The sequence below is a fragment of the Drosophila bipectinata genome, unplaced genomic scaffold (genome assembly GCF_030179905.1).
Source record: "Drosophila bipectinata strain 14024-0381.07 unplaced genomic scaffold, DbipHiC1v2 scaffold_49, whole genome shotgun sequence".
NCBI lineage: Eukaryota > Metazoa > Arthropoda > Insecta > Diptera > Drosophilidae > Drosophila > Drosophila bipectinata.
This window is the reverse complement of record NW_027222974.1, coordinates 2,501-18,254: the sequence shown is the minus strand read 5'-3', so window position 1 is coordinate 18,254 and position 15,754 is coordinate 2,501. Positions and strand designations below refer to the sequence as shown.

Genomic DNA, 15,754 nt, shown 5'->3' with positions numbered 1-15,754 from the left:
AAAGAAAATAAATTTTAAATTTATTATCAAAATACATATGCGATAATTTTATTATAAAATTAAGCAAATATATATATGTGAATATATACAAATTGTTGTATGTGAAAATATAAAGATATTTTAGAATTAAATATATGCATAATATTGTATTTTATTAAAAAAAATATTAAAGAAGGCTTATATAAATAAAAAGACCGCCCGCTCATATAAATACCCTAACACAAACGAGGGTTTAAGAAAAAGCCATGAAAAAAATATACCCTGAGGTGTATGCGTTGGGCACCCGAGGGATATATTATAAATATATATATATATATATATATTTTAATAAATGAACGAATATTGAATGCCATATAATAATTGGCCAAATTCGTTAATATTTTAATTTATACAAATATTTGCAATATTTATTTTCTATATATCAATATGAAAATGAAATATATCAAAGATATAAACATTATTCTGGTTGATCCTGCCAGTAGTTATATGCTTGTCTCAAAGATTAAGCCATGCATGTCTAAGTACACACGCATTAAAAGTGAAACCGCAAAAGGCTCATTATATCAGTTATGGTTCCTTAGATCGTTAACAGTTACTTGGATAACTGTGGTAATTCTAGAGCTAATACATGCAATTAAAACATGAACCTTATGGGACATGTGCTTTTATTAGGCTAAAACCAAGCGATCGCAAGATCGTTATATTGGTTGAACTCTAGATAACATGCAGATCGTATGGTCTTGTACCGACGACAGATCTTTCAAATGTCTGCCCTATCAACTTTTGATGGTAGTATCTAGGACTACCATGGTTGCAACGGGTAACGGGGAATCAGGGTTCGATTCCGGAGAGGGAGCCTGAGAAACGGCTACCACATCTAAGGAAGGCAGCAGGCGCGTAAATTACCCACTCCCAGCTCGGGGAGGTAGTGACGAAAAATAACAATACAGGACTCATATCCGAGGCCCTGTAATTGGAATGAGTACACTTTAAATCCTTTAACAAGGACCAATTGGAGGGCAAGTCTGGTGCCAGCAGCCGCGGTAATTCCAGCTCCAATAGCGTATATTAAAGTTGTTGCGGTTAAAACGTTCGTAGTTGAACTTGTGCTTCATACGGGTAGTACAACATACAATTGTAGTTAGTACTATACCTTTATGTATGTAAGCGTATTACCGGTGGAGTTCTTATATATGTTTAAATACTTGTATTTTTTCATATGTTCCTCCTATTTAAAAACCTGCATTAGTGCTCTTAAACGAGTGTTATTGTGGGCCGGTACAATTACTTTGAACAAATTAGAGTGCTTAAAGCAGGCTTCAAATGCCTGAATATTCTGTGCATGGGATAATGAAATAAGACCTCTGTTCTGCTTTCATTGGTTTTCAGATCAAGAGGTAATGATTAATAGAAGCAGTTTGGGGGCATTAGTATTACGACGCGAGAGGTGAAATTCTTGGACCGTCGTAAGACTAACTTAAGCGAAAGCATTTGCCAAAGATGTTTTCATTAATCAAGAACGAAAGTTAGAGGTTCGAAGGCGATCAGATACCGCCCTAGTTCTAACCATAAACGATGCCAGCTAGCAATTGGGTGTAGCTACTTTTATGGCTCTCTCAGTCGCTTCCCGGGAAACCAAAGCTTTTGGGCTCCGGGGGAAGTATGGTTGCAAAGCTGAAACTTAAAGGAATTGACGGAAGGGCACCACCAGGAGTGGAGCCTGCGGCTTAATTTGACTCAACACGGGAAAACTTACCAGGTCCGAACATAAGTGTGTAAGACAGATTGATAGCTCTTTCTCGAATCTATGGGTGGTGGTGCATGGCCGTTCTTAGTTCGTGGAGTGATTTGTCTGGTTAATTCCGATAACGAACGAGACTCAAATATATTAAATAGATATCTTCAGGATTATGGTGTTGAAGCTTATATAGCCTTCATTCATGGTAGCAGTAAAATGTTTATTGTGTTTGAATGTGTTTATATAAGTGGAGCCGTACCTGTTGGTTTGTCCCATTATAAGGATACTAGCTTCTTAAATGGACAAATTGCGTCTAGCAATAATGAGATTGAGCAATAACAGGTCTGTGATGCCCTTAGATGTCCTGGGCTGCACGCGCGCTACAATGAAAGTATCAACGTGTATTTCCTAGACCGAGAGGTCCGGGTAAACCGCTGAACCACTTTCATGCTTGGGATTGTGAACTGAAACTGTTCACATGAACTTGGAATTCCTAGTAAGTGTGAGTCATTAACTCGCATTGATTACGTCCCTGCCCTTTGTGCACACCGCCCGTCGCTACTACCGATTGAATTATTTAGTGAGGTCTCCGGACGTGATCACTGTGACGCCTTGTGTGTTACGGTTGTTTCGCAGAAGTTGACCGAACTTGATTATTTAGAGGAAGTAAAAGTCGTAACAAGGTTTCCGTAGGTGAACCTGCGGAAGGATCATTATTGAATGAATCTTATCCGTTATTAAAATATTTATTATATATAAATATATAAATAAAAATTACCCAAAAATAAAAGACATATATATTATATTGAATATATAGACCATTTGTTGTCTTCAATATAAATTGCGTGTATATTTAATTAATATACATGCGTTGCGTGATGTATTGTTCATATTAAATTATGCGCATACATTGATAAATGCAACACCTAAAATATACATTGTTGTACCTGATATACAGGTTAATGCTTTATATAATATTAAAACAATATAAATTATATTTATATTGATTATATAAAACTAAGACATTTCGCAACAATTATTTTAGGTATAAAAATAACTTTATTGAAGGAATTGATATATGCCAGTTAAATGGTGTATTTTTAATTTCTTTCAATAAAAACATAATTGACGAATTGTATATTTATATATATTTATAAAACTCTAAGCGGTGGATCACTCGGCTCATGGGTCGATGAAGAACGCAGCAAACTGTGCGTCATCGTGTGAACTGCAGGACACATGAACATCGACATTTTGAACGCATATCGCAGTCCATGCTGTTATGTACTTTAATTAATTTTATAGTGCTGCTTGGACTACATATGGTTGAGGGTTGTAAGACTATGCTAATAAAGTTGCTTATTATTATATATTTTTATAATGATATGCATATGGTATATTATTGGATATATTTATATATTCATAATATTAAATATAAAAGCAATTATCTCAAATATTTATAAAAGAAAAAATGAAGATATACAATTCTTTCTTTTTTCAATTCAAATAATACTGAGAAATGTCTAGCATAAAAAAAATTAAATTTTTTTTAACTAGAATTGTCTCTTATTTAAAGATGCGAAAATTGAAAATATATCAAATATATTGTTCTTCATAGAGATATATTGTTTATATATATATATACATTGCTTTATACAACCTCAACTCATATGGGACTACCCCCTGAATTTAAGCATATTAATTAGGGGAGGAAAAGAAACTAACAAGGATTTTCTTAGTAGCGGCGAGCGAAAAGAAATCAGTTCAGCACTAAGTCACTTTGTCTATATGGCAAATGTGAGATGCAGTGTATGGAGCGTCAATATTCTAGTATGAGAAATTAACGATTTAAGTCCTTCTTAAATGAGGCCATTTACCCATAGAGGGTGCCAGGCCCGTATAACGTTAATGATTACTAGATGATGTTTCCAAAGAGTCGTGTTGCTTGATAGTGCAGCACTAAGTGGGTGGTAAACTCCATCTAAAACTAAATATAACCATGAGACCGATAGTAAACAAGTACCGTGAGGGAAAGTTGAAAAGAACTCTGAATAGAGAGTTAAATAGTACGTGAAACTGCTTAGAGGTTAAGCCCGATGAACCTGAATATCCATTATGGAAAATTCATCATTAAAGTTATAATATTTAAATAATATTATAGAAATAGTGTGCATTTTTTCCATATAAGGACATTGTAATCTATTAACATATATAATTTATCATAAAATATGACTTATAGTTTATTCAAATTATTATGCTTGCATTTTAACATAGGATAAATGTCATTAATTTGATAAAGTGTTGATAGATTAATAAGAATACAGTGCGTTAATTTTTCGGAATTATATAATGGCATAATTATCATTGATTTTTGTGTTTATTATATGCACTTGTATGATTAACAATGCGAAAGATTCAGGATACCTTCGGGACCCGTCTTGAAACACGGACCAAGGAGTCTAACATATGTGCAAGTTATTGGGATATAAACCTAATAGCGTAATTAACTTGACTATTAATGGGATTAGTTTTTTAACTATTTTATAGTTAATTAACACAATCCCGGGGCGTTCTATATAGTTATGTATAATAATATTTATATTATTTATGCCTCTAACTGGAACGTACCTTGAGCAGATATGCTGTGACCCGAAAGATGGTGAACTATACTTGATCAGGTTGAAGTCAGGGGAAACCCTGATGGAAGACCGAAACAGTTCTGACGTGCAAATCGATTGTCAGAATTGAGTATAGGGGCGAAAGACCAATCGAACCATCTAGTAGCTGGTTCCTTCCGAAGTTTCCCTCAGGATAGCTGGTGCATTTTAATGTTATATAAAATAATCTTATCTGGTAAAGCGAATGATTAGAGGCCTTAGGGTCGAAACGATCTTAACCTATTCTCAAACTTTAAATGGGTAAGAACCTTAACTTTCTTGATATGAAGTTTAAGGTTATGATATAATGTGCCCAGTGGGCCACTTTTGGTAAGCAGAACTGGCGCTGTGGGATGAACCAAACGTAATGTTACGGTGCCCAAATTAACAACTCATGCAGAAACCATGAAAGGCGTTGGTTGCTTAAAACAGCAGGACGGTGATCATGGAAGTCGAAATCCGCTAAGGAGTGTGTAACAACTCACCTGCCGAAGCAACTAGCCCTTAAAATGGATGGCGCTTAAGTTGTATACCTATACATTACCGCTAAAGTAGATGATTTATATTACTTGTAATATAAATTTTGAAACTTTAGTGAGTAGGAAGGTACAATGGTATGCGTAGAAGTGTTTGGCGTAAGCCTGCATGGAGCTGCTATTGGTACAGATCTTGGTGGTAGTAGCAAATAATCGAATGAGACCTTGGAGGACTGAAGTGGAGAAGGGTTTCGTGTGAACAGTGGTTGATCACGAGTTAGTCGGTCCTAAGTTCAAGGCGAAAGCCGAAAATTTTCAAGTAAAAATAAATATTACAATTATTGTGAAAATTATATACTTGAATAATTTTGAACGAAAGGGAATACGGTTCCAATTCCGTAACCTGTTGAGTATCCGTTTGTTATTAAATATGGGCCTCGTGCTCATCCTGGCAACAGGAACGACCATAAAGAAGCCGTCGAGAGATATCGGAAGAGTTTTCTTTTCTGTTTTATAGTCGTACTACCATGGAAGTCTTTCGCAGAGAGATATGGTAGATGGGCTAGAAGAGCATGACATATACTGTTGTGTCGATATTTTCTCCTCGGACCTTGAAAATTTATGGTGGGGATACGCAAACTTCTCAACAGGCCGTACCAATATCCGCAGCTGGTCTCCAAGGTGAAGAGTCTCTAGTCGATAGAATAATGTAGGTAAGGGAAGTCGGCAAATTAGATCCGTAACTTCGGGATAAGGATTGGCTCTGAAGATTGAGATAGTCGGGCTTGATTGGGAAACAATAATATGGTTTATGTGCTCGTTCTGGGTAAATAGAGTTATAATCATTTATGGTTGTAACTTGTTCCCCGGATAGTTTAGTTACGTATCCAATTGTGGAACTTTCTTGCTAAAATTTTTAAGAATACTAGTTGGGTCAAACCAATTAGTTCTTATTAATTATAACGATTATCAATTAACAATCAATTCAGAACTGGCACGGACTTGGGGAATCCGACTGTCTAATTAAAACAAAGCATTGTGATGGCCCTAGCGGGTGTTGACACAATGTGATTTCTGCCCAGTGCTCTGAATGTCAAAGTGAAGAAATTCAAGTAAGCGCGGGTCAACGGCGGGAGTAACTATGACTCTCTTAAGGTAGCCAAATGCCTCGTCATCTAATTAGTGACGCGCATGAATGGATTAACGAGATTCCTTCTGTCCCTATCTACTATCTAGCGAAACCACAGCCAAGGGAACGGGCTTGGAATAATTAGCGGGGAAAGAAGACCCTTTTGAGCTTGACTCTAATCTGGCAGTGTAAGGAGACATAAGAGGTGTAGAATAAGTGGGAGATATTAGACTTCGGTTTGGTATCGACAATGAAATACCACTACTCTTATTGTTTCCTTACTTACTTGATTAAATGGAACGTGTATCATTTCCTAGCCATTATACGGATATATTTATTATATCTTATGGTATTGGGTTTTGATGCAAGCTTCTTGATCAAAGTATCACGAGTTTGTTATATAATCGCAAACAAATTCTTTAATGAGAGATGCATTCATGTATTATCGATTTGAAAATTTGGTATAACTCCAATTACTCAGGTATGATCCAATTCAAGGACATTGCCAGGTAGGGAGTTTGACTGGGGCGGTACATCTCTCAAATAATAACGGAGGTGTCCCAAGGCCAGCTCAGTGCGGACAGAAACCACACATAGAGCAAAAGGGCAAATGCTGACTTGATCTCGGTGTTCAGTACACACAGGGACAGCAAAAGCTCGGCCTATCGATCCTTTTGGTTTAAAGAGTTTTTAACAAGAGGTGTCAGAAAAGTTACCATAGGGATAACTGGCTTGTGGCGGCCAAGCGTTCATAGCGACGTCGCTTTTTGATCCTTCGATGTCGGCTCTTCCTATCATTGTGAAGCAAAATTCACCAAGCGTTGGATTGTTCACCCATGCAAGGGAACGTGAGCTGGGTTTAGACCGTCGTGAGACAGGTTAGTTTTACCCTACTAATGACAAAACGTTGTTGCGACAGCATTCCTGCGTAGTACGAGAGGAACCGCAGGTACGGACCAATGGCACAATACTTGTTCGAGCGAACAGTGGTATGACGCTACGTCCGTTGGATTATGCCTGAACGCCTCTAAGGTCGTATCCGTGCTGGACTGCAATGATAAATAAGGGGCAATTTGCATTGTATGGCTTCTAAACCATTTAAAGTTTATTATTTATATTTTAAACGACAATGGATGTGATGCCAATGTAATTTGTAACATAGTAAATTGGGAGGATCTTTGATCACCTGATGCCATGCTAGTTACATATGAAAACATTATTTAATACAATGACAAAGCCTAGAATCAATTGTAAACGACTTTTGTAACGGGCAAGGTGTTGTAAGTGGTTGAGCAGCTGCCATACTGCGATCCACTGAAGCTTATCCTTTGCTTGATGATTCGAAATATAAAAAAAATGTAAATATGCATGTGTAAATATGTATATTTAGTATAAAAAATCTTTATATGCTATATCTAAGAAAGCATATAAGGATTTATCACGGGTTGTCCACGTTTCCCTACTAATTGTGGCCTACTAACTGTTTCGTCATCTTATTAGTGACGTGAAAAATGAAAATAATATTTTTCATTTATATTGTTATAAGTCTTAAACCTTAAGACGGCGGGAGTTGAATTACTTTCGTTTAGGTAGCCAAATGCCTCGTCATCTTATTAGTGACGTGAAAAATGAAAATAATATTTTTCATTTATATTGTTATAAGTCTTAAACCTTATAACGGCGGAAGATGAATTACTTTCTTTTAGGTAGCCAAATGCCTCGTCATCTTATTAGTGACGTGAAAAATGAAAATAATATTTTTCATTTATATTGTTATAAGTCTTAAACTTTAAGACGGCGGGAGTTGAATTACTTTCGCATAGGTAGCCAAATGCCTCGTCATCTTATTAGTGACGCGCATGATTCAATTCAAGAGATTCCTTCTGTCCCTATTTAAAACCTCACGGATATTAAAAATATTAAACATATATTGTTATAAGTCTTAAACCTTAAGACGGCGGGAGTTGAATTACTTTCGCATAGGTAGCCAAATGCCTCGTCATCTTATTAGTGACGCGCATGATTCAATTCAAGAGATTCCTTCTGTCCCTATTTAAAACCTCACGGATATTAAAAATATTAAACATATATTGTTATAAGTCTTAAACCTTAAGACGGCGGGAGTTGAATTACTTTCGCATAGGTAGCCAAATGCCTCGTCATCTTATTAGTGACGTGAAAAATGAAAATAATATTTTTCATTTATATTGTTATAAGTCTTAAACTTTAAGACGGCGGGAGTTGAATTACTTTCGCATAGGTAGCCAAATGCCTCGTCATCTTATTAGTGACGTGAAAAATGAAAATAATATTTTTCATTTATATTGTTATAAGTCTTAAACCTTATAACGGCGGAAGATGAATTACTTTCGTTTAGGTAGCCAAATGCCTCGTCATCTTAATAGTGACGTGAAAAATGAAAATAATATTTTTCATTTATATTGTTATAAGTCTTAAACTTTAAGACGGCGGGAGTTGAATTACTTTCGCATAGGTAGCCAAATGCCTCGTCATCTTATTAGTGACGTGAAAAATGAAAATAATATTTTTCATTTATATTGTTATAAGTCTTAAACCTTATAACGGCGGAAGATGAATTACTTTCGTTTAGGTAGCCAAATGCCTCGTCATCTTATTAGTGACGTGAAAAATGAAAATAATATTTTTCATTTATATTGTTATAAGTCTTAAACTTTAAGACGGCGGGAGTTGAATTACTTTCGCATAGGTAGCCAAATGCCTTGTCATCTTATTAGTGACGCGCATGATTCAATTCAAGAGATTCCTTCTGTCCCTATTTAAAACCTCACGGATATTAAAAATATTAAACATATATTGTTATAAGTCTTAAACCTTAAGACGGCGGGAGTTGAATTACTTTCGCATAGGTAGCCAAATGCCTCGTCATCTTATTAGTGACGCGCATGATTCAATTCAAGAGATTCCTTCTGTCCCTATTTAAAACCTCACGGATATTAAAAATATTAAACATATATTGTTATAAGTCTTAAACCTTAAGACGGCGGGAGTTGAATTACTTTCGCATAGGTAGCCAAATGCCTCGTCATCTTATTAGTGACGCGCATGATTCAATTCAAGAGATTCCTTCTGTCCCTATTTAAAACCTCACGGATATTAAAAATATTAAACATATATTGTTATAAGTCTTAAACCTTAAGACGGCGGGAGTTGAATTACTTTCGCATAGGTAGCCAAATGCCTTGTCATCTTATTAGTGACGCGCATGATTCAATTCAAGAGATTCCTTCTGTCCCTATTTAAAACCTCACGGATATTAAAAATATTAAACATATATTGTTATAAGTCTTAAACCTTAAGACGGCGGGAGTTGAATTACTTTCGCATAGGTAGCCAAATGCCTCGTCATCTTATTAGTGACGCGCATGATTCAATTCAAGAGATTCCTTCTGTCCCTATTTAAAACCTCACGGATATTAAAAATATTAAACATATATTGTTATAAGTCTTAAACCTTAAGACGGCGGGAGTTGAATTACTTTCGCATAGGTAGCCAAATGCCTCGTCATCTTATTAGTGACGCGCATGATTCAATTCAAGAGATTCCTTCTGTCCCTATTTAAAACCTCACGGATATTAAAAATATTAAACATATATTGTTATAAGTCTTAAACCTTAAGACGGCGGGAGTTGAATTACTTTCGCATAGGTAGCCAAATGCCTCGTCATCTTATTAGTGACGCGCATGATTCAATTCAAGAGATTCCTTCTGTCCCTATTTAAAACCTCACGGATATTAAAAATATTAAACATATATTGTTATAAGTCTTAAACCTTAAGACGGCGGGAGTTGAATTACTTTCGCATAGGTAGCCAAATGCCTTGTCATCTTATTAGTGACGCGCATGATTCAATTCAAGAGATTCCTTCTGTCCCTATTTAAAACCTCACGGATATTAAAAATATTAAACATATATTGTTATAAGTCTTAAACCTTAAGACGGCGGGAGTTGAATTACTTTCGCATAGGTAGCCAAATGCCTCGTCATCTTATTAGTGACGCGCATGATTCAATTCAAGAGATTCCTTCTGTCCCTATTTAAAACCTCACGGATATTAAAAATATTAAACATATATTGTTATAAGTCTTAAACCTTAAGACGGCGGGAGTTGAATTACTTTCGCATAGGTAGCCAAATGCCTCGTCATCTTATTAGTGACGCGCATGATTCAATTCAAGAGATTCCTTCTGTCCCTATTTAAAACCTCACGGATATTAAAAATATTAAACATATATTGTTATAAGTCTTAAACCTTAAGACGGCGGGAGTTGAATTACTTTCGCATAGGTAGCCAAATGCCTCGTCATCTTATTAGTGACGCGCATGATTCAATTCAAGAGATTCCTTCTGTCCCTATTTAAAACCTCACGGATATTAAAAATATTAAACATATATTGTTATAAGTCTTAAACCTTAAGACGGCGGGAGTTGAATTACTTTCGCATAGGTAGCCAAATGCCTCGTCATCTTATTAGTGACGCGCATGATTCAATTCAAGAGATTCCTTCTGTCCCTATTTAAAACCTCACGGATATTAAAAATATTAAACATATATTGTTATAAGTCTTAAACCTTAAGACGGCGGGAGTTGAATTACTTTCGCATAGGTAGCCAAATGCCTCGTCATCTTATTAGTGACGCGCATGATTCAATTCAAGAGATTCCTTCTGTCCCTATTTAAAACCTCACGGATATTAAAAATATTAAACATATATTGTTATAAGTCTTAAACCTTAAGACGGCGGGAGTTGAATTACTTTCGCATAGGTAGCCAAATGCGTTCTCATCTTATTAGTGACGCGCATGATTCAATTCAAGAGATTCCTTCTGTCCCTATTTAAAACCTCACGGATATTAAAAATATTAAACATATATTGTTATAAGTCTTAAACCTTAAGACGGCGGGAGTTGAATTACTTTCGCATAGGTAGCCAAATGCCTCGTCATCTTATTAGTGACGCGCATGATTCAATTCAAGAGATTCCTTCTGTCCCTATTTAAAACCTCACGGATATTAAAAATATTAAACATATATTGTTATAAGTCTTAAACCTTAAGACGGCGGGAGTTGAATTACTTTCGCATAGGTAGCCAAATGCCTCGTCATCTTATTAGTGACGCGCATGATTCAATTCAAGAGATTCCTTCTGTCCCTATTTAAAACCTCACGGATATTAAAAATATTAAACATATATTGTTATAAGTCTTAAACCTTAAGACGGCGGGAGTTGAATTACTTTCGCATAGGTAGCCAAATGCCTCGTCATCTTATTAGTGACGCGCATGATTCAATTCAAGAGATTCCTTCTGTCCCTATTTAAAACCTCACGGATATTAAAAATATTAACATATATTGTTATAAGTCTTAAACCTTAAGACGGCGGGAGTTGAATTACTTTCGCATAGGTAGCCAAATGCCTCGTCATCTTATTAGTGACGCGCATGATTCAATTCAAGAGATTCCTTCTGTCCCTATTTAAAACCTCACGGATATTAAAAATATTAAACATATATTGTTATAAGTCTTAAACCTTAAGACGGCGGGAGTTGAATTACTTTCGCATAGGTAGCCAAATGCCTCGTCATCTTATTAGTGACGCGCATGATTCAATTCAAGAGATTCCTTCTGTCCCTATTTAAAACCTCACGGATATTAAAAATATTAAACATATATTGTTATAAGTCTTAAACCTTAAGACGGCGGGAGTTGAATTACTTTCGCATAGGTAGCCAAATCCTTCGTCATCTTATTAGTGACGCGCATGATTCAATTCAAGAGATTCCTTCTGTCCCTATTTAAAACCTCACGGATATTAAAAATATTAAACATATATTGTTATAAGTCTTAAACCTTAAGACGGCGGGAGTTGAATTACTTTCGCATAGGTAGCCAAATGCCTCGTCATCTTATTAGTGACGCGCATGATTCAATTCAAGAGATTCCTTCTGTCCCTATTTAAAACCTCACGGATATTAAAAATATTAAACATATATTGTTATAAGTCTTAAACCTTAAGACGGCGGGAGTTGAATTACTTTCGCATAGGTAGCCAAATGCCTCGTCATCTTATTAGTGACGCGCATGATTCAATTCAAGAGATTCCTTCTGTCCCTATTTAAAACCTCACGGATATTAAAAATATTAAACATATATTGTTATAAGTCTTAAACCTTAAGACGGCGGGAGTTGAATTACTTTCGCATAGGTAGCCAAATGCCTCGTCATCTTATTAGTGACGCGCATGATTCAATTCAAGAGATTCCTTCTGTCCCTATTTAAAAACTCACGAATATTAAAAATATTAAAAATATTTTCATATGGATATGCAATCGTATGGATATCCAAATATGTGTGGGAAAGTCGTACTTCCTATACGATAAATGACCGGATTGACGAAACCGTGTTCAAAAAGGTATATAGGGTAGGTGGTGTTCGGCCTACCAATATAATATTAAAATAATATTATATTAAACAGAAGATCGCCAGTATTAATATATAAGCATATGGTTATGAATACATATGCATATAACATATATGAAAATATATGAATATATAAAAAAAAATATATATGAATATGAAAATATTTATATGTATATGGAATATATGGTAGGTGATGATGTTAGCCTACCATATAATATATAATATAATAATTTAATTATATTATATTAAATATGGAAATATTAAAAATATATTAAAAATATTAAAAATATTTTCATATGGATATGCAATCGTATGGATATCCAAATATGTGTGGGAAAGTCATACTTCCCATACAATAAATGACCGGATTGACGAAACCGTGTTCAAAAAGGTATATAGGGTAGGTGGTGTTCAGCCTGCCAATATAATATTAAAATAATATTATATTAAACAGAAGACCGCCAGTATTAATATATGAGCATATGGTTATGAATACATATGCATATAACATATATGAAAATATATGAATATAAAAAAATATATATGGATATGAAAATATTTATATGTATATGAAATATATGGTAGGTGATGAGGATAGCCTACCATATAATATATAATATAATAATTTAATTATATTATATTAAATATGGAAATATTAAAAATATATTAAAAATATTAAAAATATTTTCATATGGATATGCAATCGTATGGATATCCAAATATGTGTGGGAAAGTCATACTTCCCATACAATAAATGACCGGATTGACGAAACCGTGTTCAAAAAGGTATATAGGGTAGGTGGTGTTCGGCCTACCAATATAATATTAAAATAATATTATATTAAACAGAAGACCGCCAGTATTAATATATGAGCATATGGTTATGAATACATATGCATATAACATATATGAAAATATATGAATATAAAAAAATATATATGGATATGAAAATATTTATATGTATATGAAATATATGGTAGGTGATGGTGATAGCCTACCATATAATATATAATATAATAATTTAATTATATTATATTAAATATGGAAATATTAAAAATATATTAAAAATATTAAAAATATTTTCATATGGATATGCAATCGTATGGATATCCAAATATGTGTGGGAAAGTCATACTTCCCATACAATAAATGACCGGATTGACGAAACCGTGTTCAAAAAGGTATATAGGGTAGGTGGTGTTCGGCCTACCAATATAATATTAAAATAATATTATATTAAACAGAAGACCGCCAGTATTAATATATAAGCATATGGTTATGAATACATATGCATATAACATATATGAAAATATATGAATATAAAAAAATATATATGGATATGAAAATATTTATATGTATATGAAATATATGGTAGGTGATGGTGATAGCCTACCATATAATATATAATATAATAATTTAATTATATTATATTAAATATGGAAATATTAAAAATATATTAAAAATATTAAAAATATTTTCATATGGATATGCAATCGTATGGATATCCAAATATGTGTGGGAAAGTCATACTTCCCATACAATAAATGACCGGATTGACGAAACCGTGTTCAAAAAGGTATATAGGGTAGGTGGTGTTCAGCCTGCCAATATAATATTAAAATAATATTATATTAAACAGAAGACCGCCAGTATTAATATATGAGCATATGGTTATGAATACATATGCATATAACATATATGAAAATATATGAATATAAAAAAATATATATGGATATGAAAATATTTATATGTATATGAAATATATGGTAGGTGATGGGGATAGCCTACCATATAATATATAATATAATAATATTTATTATATTATAATAAATATGGAAATATTAAATTATTTTCATATGGATATGGATATGGATATGGATATGGATATACATATTCATATGGATATACTAAAATATACTGAAATATACCGATGAGTATATTTAGGTGAGGGTAAAAAGGCAAATAAATACCCAGCTTGACGAAAGTGTGTTCAAAAAGGTATATAGGGTAGGTGGTGTCGTCCTACCAATATAGTATATTATTTATATTATATGAATATACTAAAATACCGATGAGTATTTTTAGGTGAGGGAAAGAAGGCAAATAAATACCCAGCTTGACGAAAGTGTGGTCAAAAAGGTATATATGGTAGGTGGTGTAAGCCTATCTATATAATATAACATACTATATTATATATTATATATACACTATATTGTATACTTAGATAATATCGTTGAAGCGTCTACGTCTTATTATAAATTATAATTTGACAAGTTTCCAATTATTATCGTTAATTTCTGGTTCTAGGCAAATAAAAATTTCTTTTTATTATATCCTAGTAAGTATATGGAATTAAATTTAATTTCATATACGTATATGATAATAGTAGTAATATTATTATTATTATTATTGTATAAATAAATATGAATAAACTATATATATGAAAATATATAAATATATGAAAATTAAAAAGTGCTTAGTTTTATATCATATAAAACTAGACTTTTATATACAAAGAAAATAAATTTTAAATTTATTATCAAAATACATATGCGATAATTTTATTATAAAATTAAGCAAATATATATATGTGAATATATACAAATTGTTGTATGTGAAAATATAAAGATATTTTAGAATTAAATATATGCATAATATTGTATTTTATTAAAAAAAATATTAAAGAAGGCTTATATAAATAAAAAGACCGCCCGCTCATATAAATACCCTAACACAAACGAGGGTTTAAGAAAAAGCCATGAAAAAAATATACCCTGAGGTGTATGCGTTGGGCACCCGAGGGATATATTATAAATATATATATATATATATATATATTTTAATAAATGAACGAATATTGAATGCCATATAATAATTGGCCAAATTCGTTAATATTTTAATTTATACAAATATTTGCAATATTTATTTTCTATATATCAATATGAAAATGAAATATATCAAAGATATAAACATTATTCTGGTTGATCCTGCCAGTAGTTATATGCTTGTCTCAAAGATTAAGCCATGCATGTCTAAGTACACACGCATTAAAAGTGAAACCGCAAAAGGCTCATTATATCAGTTATGGTTCCTTAGATCGTTAACAGTTACTTGGATAACTGTGGTAATTCTAGAGCTAATACATGCAATTAAAACATGAACCTTATGGGACATGTGCTTTTATTAGGCTAAAACCAAGCGATCGCAAGATCGTTATATTGGTTGAACTCTAGATAACATGCAGATCGTATGGTCTTGTACCGACGACAGATCTTTCAAATGTCTGCCCTAT

General features: G+C 33.3%; 4 non-coding genes across 4 annotated transcripts in view; all 4 read left to right on the top strand.

Moving 5' to 3' along the window:
- The first annotated feature begins 459 nt into the window (after nucleotides 1-459).
- Nucleotides 460-2,454, top strand: LOC138927667 (small subunit ribosomal RNA). The gene has a single exon (XR_011444113.1). It is a non-coding gene; the product is annotated as a small subunit ribosomal RNA (ribosomal RNA).
- A 441-nt stretch (nucleotides 2,455-2,895) lies between these two features.
- On the top strand, nucleotides 2,896-3,074 carry LOC138927661 (5.8S ribosomal RNA). Its single transcript, XR_011444107.1, has one exon. It is a non-coding gene; the product is annotated as a 5.8S ribosomal RNA (ribosomal RNA).
- A 320-nt stretch (nucleotides 3,075-3,394) lies between these two features.
- On the top strand, nucleotides 3,395-7,344 carry LOC138927664 (large subunit ribosomal RNA). The gene has a single exon (XR_011444110.1). It is a non-coding gene; the product is annotated as a large subunit ribosomal RNA (ribosomal RNA).
- An 8,092-nt stretch (nucleotides 7,345-15,436) lies between these two features.
- The window catches only part of LOC138927666 (small subunit ribosomal RNA), a 1,995-nt gene continuing 1,677 nt past the window's right edge, over nucleotides 15,437-15,754 (top strand). Inside the window, exon 1 of the ribosomal RNA XR_011444112.1 lies at nucleotides 15,437-15,754. This exon is cut by the window's right edge and continues 1,677 nt beyond it. This is a non-coding gene — a ribosomal RNA (small subunit ribosomal RNA).